Source organism: Triticum urartu, chromosome 3A, assembly GCF_056163025.1.
Source record: "Triticum urartu cultivar PI428250 chromosome 3A, HENAU_Tu73, whole genome shotgun sequence".
NCBI lineage: Eukaryota > Viridiplantae > Streptophyta > Magnoliopsida > Poales > Poaceae > Triticum > Triticum urartu.
In genome coordinates, this window is record NC_141875.1 from 97171331 (window position 1) to 97179809 (window position 8479).

An 8479-nucleotide genomic window follows, 5' to 3' on the forward strand; every position below is an offset into this window, starting at 1 on the left:
GCACAATATAATAGGCACCAAATGGATATATCGCAACAAGCAAGATGAGCATGGTCAAGTTGTCAGAAACAAAGCTCGTCTCGTTGCTCAAGGGTACACTCAAGTTGAAGGGATTGACTTCGATGAAACATTTGCTCCCGTGGCTAGACTTGAAGCCATACGCATACTGCTGGCCTACGCAAATCATCATAACATTTTTCTGTATCAAATGGATGTGAAGAGCTCTTTTCTCAATGGCAAGATTTAAGAAGAAGTGTATGTTGCACAACCGCCTGGCTTTGAAGATCCAAAACATCTTGACATGGTGTACAAGCTCAACAAGGCACTGTATGGCCTCAAACAAGCCCCTCAGGCTTGGTATGACACACTCAAAGACTTCCTGAAGAGCGAAGGCTTCAAACCTGGTTCCCTCGACCCCACTCTCTTCACGAAGACATATGATGGTGAACTGTTTGTGTGCCAAATATATGTGGATGACATTATCTTCGACTGCACCAATCAGAAGTACAGTGAAGAGTTTGGATATATGATGCAAGAGCAATATCAGATGTCCATGATGGGTGAGCTGAAGTTCCTCCTTGGTCTTCAAATACGTCAGCAACGCAACGACATCTTCATATCTCAAGAGAAGTACCTCAAAGATTGCCTGAAGAAATTTGGGATGCAAGACTGCAAAAGCTTCACGACGCCATTGCCAGCCAAACATCATCTGGGTCCCGACGACAATGGTAAAGAGTTCGATCAAAAGGTATACCGCTCCATGATTGGTTCTTTAATTTATCTATGTGCATCTAGGCCAGATATTATGCTTAGTGTTTGCATGTGTGCTCGATTCCAAGCGGCACCAAAGGAATCGCATCACTTAGCTGTGAAGCGAATTCTTCGATATTTGGCTCACACCCAACATTAGGATTATGGTATCCAAAGGGCTCAGAGTTTGATCTGCTTGGATTCTCGGATGCTGATTATGCTGGTGACAAGGTGGATCGCAAATCTACATCAGGAACATGTCATTTTCTGGGACGATCACTTGTATGTTGGTCTTCAAAGAAGCAGAACTGTGTATCTCTCTCCACTGCTGAATCTGAATACATTGCTACTGGATCTTGCTGCGCTCAGCTTCTATGGGTGAAGCAAACACTCAAAGACTATGGCATTCATCTGAAGCAAGTGCCACTTTACTGTGACAACGAAAGCGCCATCAAGATTGCCAACAACCCAGTTCAGCACTCGAAGACAAAGCACATTGAAATTCGTCATCACTTTCTCAGAGATCATGTTGTGAAAGAAGATATTGATATCATACACGTCAACACTGAAGAGCAATTGTCAGATATCTTCACCAAGCCCTTGGATGAGAAGAGGTTTTGCAAGTTACGGTGTGAGCTAAATATCTTGGAATCCTCAAATTTCCTGTGATCAGGCACACATCCTAACACTTATGCATATTGATGACTTAGATGTGCAACACACGAAGTAAAGTATATCTTCAATCAATGAAGACTTACATTCTAAGTGTGAATACATTAATGTGGAATTTGACTTCGGAGCGCCACGATAATTGTGCGCCGTGTCTGGGTCTAATACTTCCTATACGGTGGGTAACGCCACCACCAAATTTTTCTGTTTGAAGTGTTTCACTCATGGCGTTACGTTTGGTATTTCTTCACATTTGGTTTGGCTTCAATCTCAACTTGTCTTCATGATTATCTTCACTATGTTGATTTGATTGTCTTTCTCATATATATATATATATATATATATATATATATATACTAGTGTTCTGTCCTCTACAACATTCACTTATAGCTATGTCTTCTTGTTGAATCTTTTGAACTAAGTGAATGTGATCGGACCCTAACCTCTCTATGATTTCTATCTCAAACTCTATCTCTCCAAATCATATGCATTCTATTGAAACTGTCGAATATCTTCTCTGCGTCCTTGTCAGCAGAAGATACAGAGACAAACATTAAGTCTGCTTTCAATGCTAAATCCTTTCACCTGAAACCCGGAGAAGTGGGAACGACCACCCGACAATCCAGGCGTGCGTGGGAACGTGGAACAACCTCCGATATGTTGCATGATAGCCACGTGCCCTTCAGATGTGAATCGCCAGGGGCACCTGTGTAATAACACTGTGTCGTCCCTGTCCCTATAAATACATGCCTCACCACGGTCATTATCCTTTCTTCCACTCTCGCACAAACCCTAGCGCCACCACTAGCCCTCGACGATGCCGGCGACGAAGCGCTTAGCTACCGCGACCTCACCGACGCCATCTTCACGCCGGCCACAGACATCGTCTTCTCCGCCGTCGCCTTAGGTGTCCTCCGTCGCCAAGTTAGGCCACGGACGATCGAACTGCTCGGCCTCCTCTCCCACTCCGTCTAGCAGTTCTTTGTGTGGTAAATAAAACTTCCTTTTTACGGCCCCTTTGATCCTATAGATTCATCACTTTCTACCACAAGCAGTTTCTGTTCACACAAGTTGGATCTATTTCATACTGCATCTCATAATATGCATAGTATGTTCACTTATGCTTCACAAAGTAGTTAGATTCCTCACTTGTACTTATTCGTAGATTCGTATAAATCTGGAACCAACTCTCTATCTATGAGTGAATGTCTTCGCACTATGAGGTCAATGTCTTCTAAACTGATTTATCTTCAAAATCTTCTGAGAATGCATATGACCTATTCCCCTTCCCTCGCACCTTAATGCTGTCACAGGTACATGTCCGTGGGAGAATCCCTTGGTTCTCATAGTCTGCATTCATTTGCAGAATTCTTACAGCATCATATAAATTCTCCCGAAGCCAGTTCCTGTTTGACCAGCAAGCAGAAGCCTTTGAAACCTTTGAACGTGTTGAAGCCATTCAGTTTGAAGTTCATGGCTACAGAGAAATCAGCAAGGAAGGGTGGTAGACAACGTTGAGGGGGAACATCAAGAGATCTGCCTGATGACCTCTCAGAGCTGTACAAGACAGATCCAGAAGAGGATTACAATCAGCGCAAGACACGAATCCAATGGATTCGAAGATATTGGGCAGAACAGTGGTTCAAGTACAGGTTCGTGACCCAGGAGTATGCTGAGAAGAATGCCATCAAACGACCATGGGGAGACATTCTATACAGAAATCTTCAACCCAAGTCCAGAGATGAAGCCATTGAACAAGGCTTCTATCCCTGCATGGTCCGTGGACCACAGCCTGTGGATACAAACCCATCGTCATTGCTATGGTGTCGTGACGACAATCTGTTCAAGCGCAACTTCCAGTTTGCCAAGAATTCGGCTAAGCAAAACAAGAAGTCACTGGGACTAGACTTCAACCCTGGTCCTTCTGCTCCATGTGCCGATGGCACCCGTGAAGCTGAACCCAATCTTGTTGGGCCCTTCTACAACCTGGAAGGTCTCATCACTCATATCATGGTTCAAGGGACAGCCGTGGATGAGCCTGCAGATGACGCTGAATCTGATGAAGCGCCTGCACCACCGAAGCCAAAGAAACTGAAGAAACCTAAAGCTTCAAAACCTGCTCCTGCACCAAAGGTCTTACAGGCGAAGCCTCTGGCCACCGCACCTCCTGAACACAGTGTGCAGTCTGAAGATTTGTCACGCATCTCCAAGCCCTCAAGAGTAAAGATGCCCTTGAAACCCCCCAGCCAAGAACTGACTGCTGCTGCTATTCTGCGCAACGACGCCATTGATCTGTCCAGCGATGAAGATCTTGCAGATGACGCTCTTGAGAAACTAATCAAGAGCAACGAAGAAGCAGAGATCTTCAATGATTTGCCTCTCTTTGATGTGGAAATCATCCATAACTTCATAGATGAGTGGTTTGACACGCCCAACCTCAGCTTTGAAGATCTGCAACTTCCAATTGGCCTCAGTGTCGCCTTCACTGGCGCCATTGCTTCTGAGCTAGCTCTAGCTCATCGCATCGTTGAACTGAAGCAAAAGATCGACTATGAGAAAGCTCAGTTCAAGAAGCACACGGCCAAGCTCAGTGTGCAAGATGTGAAAAACTTCAAGATTATGCTGCACGAGCTCAAGGAAGCCTTTCTCAAGAAGCATGAAGAAGCTAAAGGTTCTCGTGAGCACATGAAGAGCCTGGCTGACAAGTGTGTGCAAGCCTACAATGAGGCTGAGAAGCGCAAGGCTCTTGGTCGTCCTGACATCGACCCCAGAACGGCTGCAAAGAAGAAGAAGCCCTCAACTGACCAATCTGCACCTTCAGGGCAGGAAGAACCTCGCATAGTATTCCCAAGCAGCATGACTGGCTCGAAGCCAAAGGTCAGGTCAACCGCTTCAGAACTGAAAAAGACGAGGACTGCCGAGGCTGAAGCCAGAAAAAGGAAAAATCCTGAAGCTTCTGATGTCACTCCCTCTAAGAAGAAGCACAAAACCAAGAAGGATCGGGCTGCTTCCACAGAGCCCTTAGTTGTTGAACCTATCTCAATGGTTCGCCCTGCATCTGAACACCACGAGCGCCAACTGATTGTTCATGAGCCTACTTCCACAGAGGCTCATGAAGCTGAAGACATTCCAACGGTTGACCCCACCGCTGCCGAAGACATTGGTCACCATGACAATGTTGAAGATGATGAAGTCCTTCCTCGGATCGAGCACCAACTGGTATCATCGCCTGTTCTCACGAACAGCGAACTCATCAGCATTGGTCGTCCTCTGACGCCAACTACTCAGGATGCATCGTGGGCTGATCACCCACAGAGACAAGACACTCCAAGCTCTCCCCAACCGCAAGCAACCCCATCAGTGCAAGAAGAAGATGACTTTGAGGCCCAGCCAACTCCATCTCCACAGGCGTCGCCCGCGTTACGTAGGCTTCGCAAAGGACCAAGGCCTCAAGTCCCCCTTTCGAGCGTTCCAGCAGGAGAAGTGCCCCAATCTATTGCACGTCAAGTGTTCCCAAAAGCCACTCCGACTGTGAATGTCTCCGTGTCTGAAGCCAAAGGTGCTGAAGACAATCCGGCTGCATCAGCCGATGACAAACAAGAAGAAGATCGTGTCCCTACACCCCCAATCTCTGAAGAGGCTGTTCATGAAGTGAACGTGTCTGTGCCCGACCCTCCAGCTCATCAAGTGGAGGTTGAGAATCTTGAGGCTACCACCACCAATACAAATGACACCAATGACGTAGTCATGGCTGAAGCAAATGTGGAGCCTGCACCAACCAATGTGCCAGAAGCTAATGAAGCCAATGATGCACCTGCAACAGATGTGCAGCCCGATGCCTCTGTTGATGCCACTGCTCCTGTTCCGCCACCAAGGCCACACACTATCGAGCAAGCATTCAACTATGGCCAACTTATCACTGTCACATGGCCTTTTCTGACTCCTCCGCCTGCTGCTGGTCCTCAGTTTGATTGCCATGTTGAGCACAGGCCTCAGGTTCAGAAGCCAATGCCAAGGTTGCCCAGGTTTCCAGGTACTGCATCTGCACCCGGATCTTTCAATATCAATGGCTTCAAGGCACACAACACCTTCTTTGATAGCGCCAAGAACCCCTACACCAAGGCAAGAATATCTTCTGATCGGTTCTGGAGCTATCAGCAACGCAGTTATTACTCATGCATTCTATACAATCAAGGTCGCATTTTCCCACATATGCGTCTTGACACTGAAGCCATAACTGGTCTGCCTTGTTTGGAAGAAGCTCTGGATTGCTTCAGAGAGTCTGGATTGTTGCCGTTTGTCACTGACAAGGAGCACTGGAACAAAGAATTGCTGCTCCAATTCTATGCCACTCTTCATATTCGTGGCTATAACAGAGATCCGAAGACTTGGGTCCTTGAGTGGATGACAGGCAATGTTCATCACGAAGCCAAAGCCTTTGATATCATTGAGCTCACTGGTCTGCCCACTCTAGGAGATCTTTATGAACCTGGTTGTCAGCTTCACAATGCAGCTATGGAGAGCATTTTTCACAAGCCTGAACCAAACATGAGTCAGATGCTTAGCATGATGAAGCCTTTGCCTCCAGATGCTGAATATCCTAAGGAGTTCTTTGTTGAAGACCTTGAGTATCTGCCACGCACTATCTATCACATCATAAGGCGAACTCTCTGGCCCATCAAAGGACATTCTCCACATGCAAAGCTAGAAGGTGCAATGAAGACTTTGGTCTTCCATATTCTTCACGGCAAATGCTTCAATGCACAAGACTTCTTTATCCGCCAACTTGCTGCATCAGGATCTGATCTCTTTGGCTTGAAGTTTTACGCTCCATGGATTATGCGGCTGATCAAACTACACTCAGCTGTCACCTATCAGCCCTCTGCTCGCAATCATCGGATCTTTATGCCTGACGTTGATATGTCAGTTGAAGCCATCTATCCAGAGCTTGCCAAGGAGCCCCTTTGTAACACCTCGATGTGACTATAGCTCCCACGTGTCGAGGCACGAGTTAGAGACATAATCGCATTGAAGGCATATGTCGCAAGTTAGGCAATCTTCACAACATCCCATGTAATATAAATAATAAAGGGGAGATAACATAGTTGGCTTACACTCGCCACGTCAATCAAGTACATAAATAACATTACATCATCCAAAACACTCATGGCCCGACTACGGCGCCAAAATAAAAGAGAACCCAACATGCGACACGGTCCCAATCACCCCCAACTGGGCACCACTACTGATCATCGGGAAAGGAAACATAGCAACGTTGAGAGTCTTCGTCGAACTCCCACTTGAGCTCACACGCGTCTCCTGGAGCGGAATCATCAGGCCCTGCATCTGGTGTAATAGTAATCTGTGAGCCACAGGGACTCAACAATCTCGCACCCTCGCGATCAAGACTATTTAAGCTTATGGGTAAGGTAAAAGGTATAAGGTGGAGCTGCAGCAAGCGACTAGCATATATGGTGGCTAACATACGCAAATGAGAGCGAGAAGAGAAGGCAAAGCACGGTCGAGAAACTATGATCAAGAAGTGATCCTATAACAACCTACCTCAAGCATAACTCCAACAACCGTGTTCACTTCCCGGACCCCGCCGGAAAGAGACCATCACGGTTACACACGTGGTTGATTCATTTTAATTAAGGTCGACTTTAGGTTTTCTACAACCGGACATTAACAAATTCCCATCTGCCCATAACCGCGGCCACGGCTTTCGAAAGTTCAAATCCCTGCAGGGGAGTCCCAACTTAGCCCATGACAAGCTCTCACGGTCAATGAAGGAATAGACCTCCTCCCGAGACATTCCGATCAGACTCGGTATCCCGGTACAACAAGACATTTCGACAGGGTAAAACTGAACCAGCAACACCGCCCGAATGTGCCGACAAATCCTGATAGGAGCTGCACATATCTCTTTCTCAGGGCACACTCAGATGAGCCAGAGGTCGGGTAAGCCAGCCCAGAGTTGCCCCTGGTAGCCTCGGACATCGCTCAGTTGGACCAACACTCATAGGAGCACTGGCCCGAGGGGGGGGGGTAAAATAATGATGACCCTTGGGCTGGCCGACCCAAGGGAAAGAAAAAGGCTAGGAGGCAAATGGTAAAACCAATGTTGGGCATTGCTGGAAGAGCTTTACTTAAGGCGAACTGTCAAGGGGTTCCCATTATAGCCCAACCGCGTAAGGGACGCAAAATCCGGGAACATAACACCGATATGATGGAAACTAGGGCGGCAAGAGTGGAACAAAACACCAGGCATAAGGCCGAGCCTTCCACCCTTTACCAAGTATATAGATGCATTAATTAAATAAGATATATAGTGATATCCCAACAAGTAAACATGTTCCAACAAGGAACAACATCTCCATGTTCCAACAAGGAACAAACTTCAATCTTCACCTGCAACTAACAACGCTATAAGAGGGGCTGAGCAAAGCGGTAACATAGCCAATCAACGGTTTGCTAGGACAAGGTGGGTTAGAGGCTTGGTTCAACATTATAGGAGGCATGATAAGCAAGTGGTAGGTATCGCAGCATAGGCATAGCAAAAGAGCGAACAACTAGCAAAGCAAAGATAGTAGTGATTTCGAGGGTATGATCATCTTGCCTGAAATCCCGCAAGGAAGAAGAACGAGTCCATGAAGAAGACAAATGGACGTAGACGAATGGTTCCTCACCAGCATGACGTTACCGGAACCAACCCGAATAAGCAAACACCGGAAAAGAAGCACACAACATAGTATACAACCAACACATGAACATGGTATGATATGCGGGATGTGGTATGCGATGCATATACAAGATATGGTAGGAGATGAACGAACCTGGCCTCAACATGGAAATCCAAGTGTGCCACTGGAAAGATGAGATGAAATCGCTTGAAAACGATATAAAGAACGCCGGAATCGGAGTTACGGTTTGGAAATGGCAAGCGATTCAAATATGACACCGGTCTGCGATTTACAGCAAGTAGGCATCTAAATGCAACGAAATGAACATGCTACAGCACCCAAACATGACAAAAAAATACATGGCAGGGATGCACACA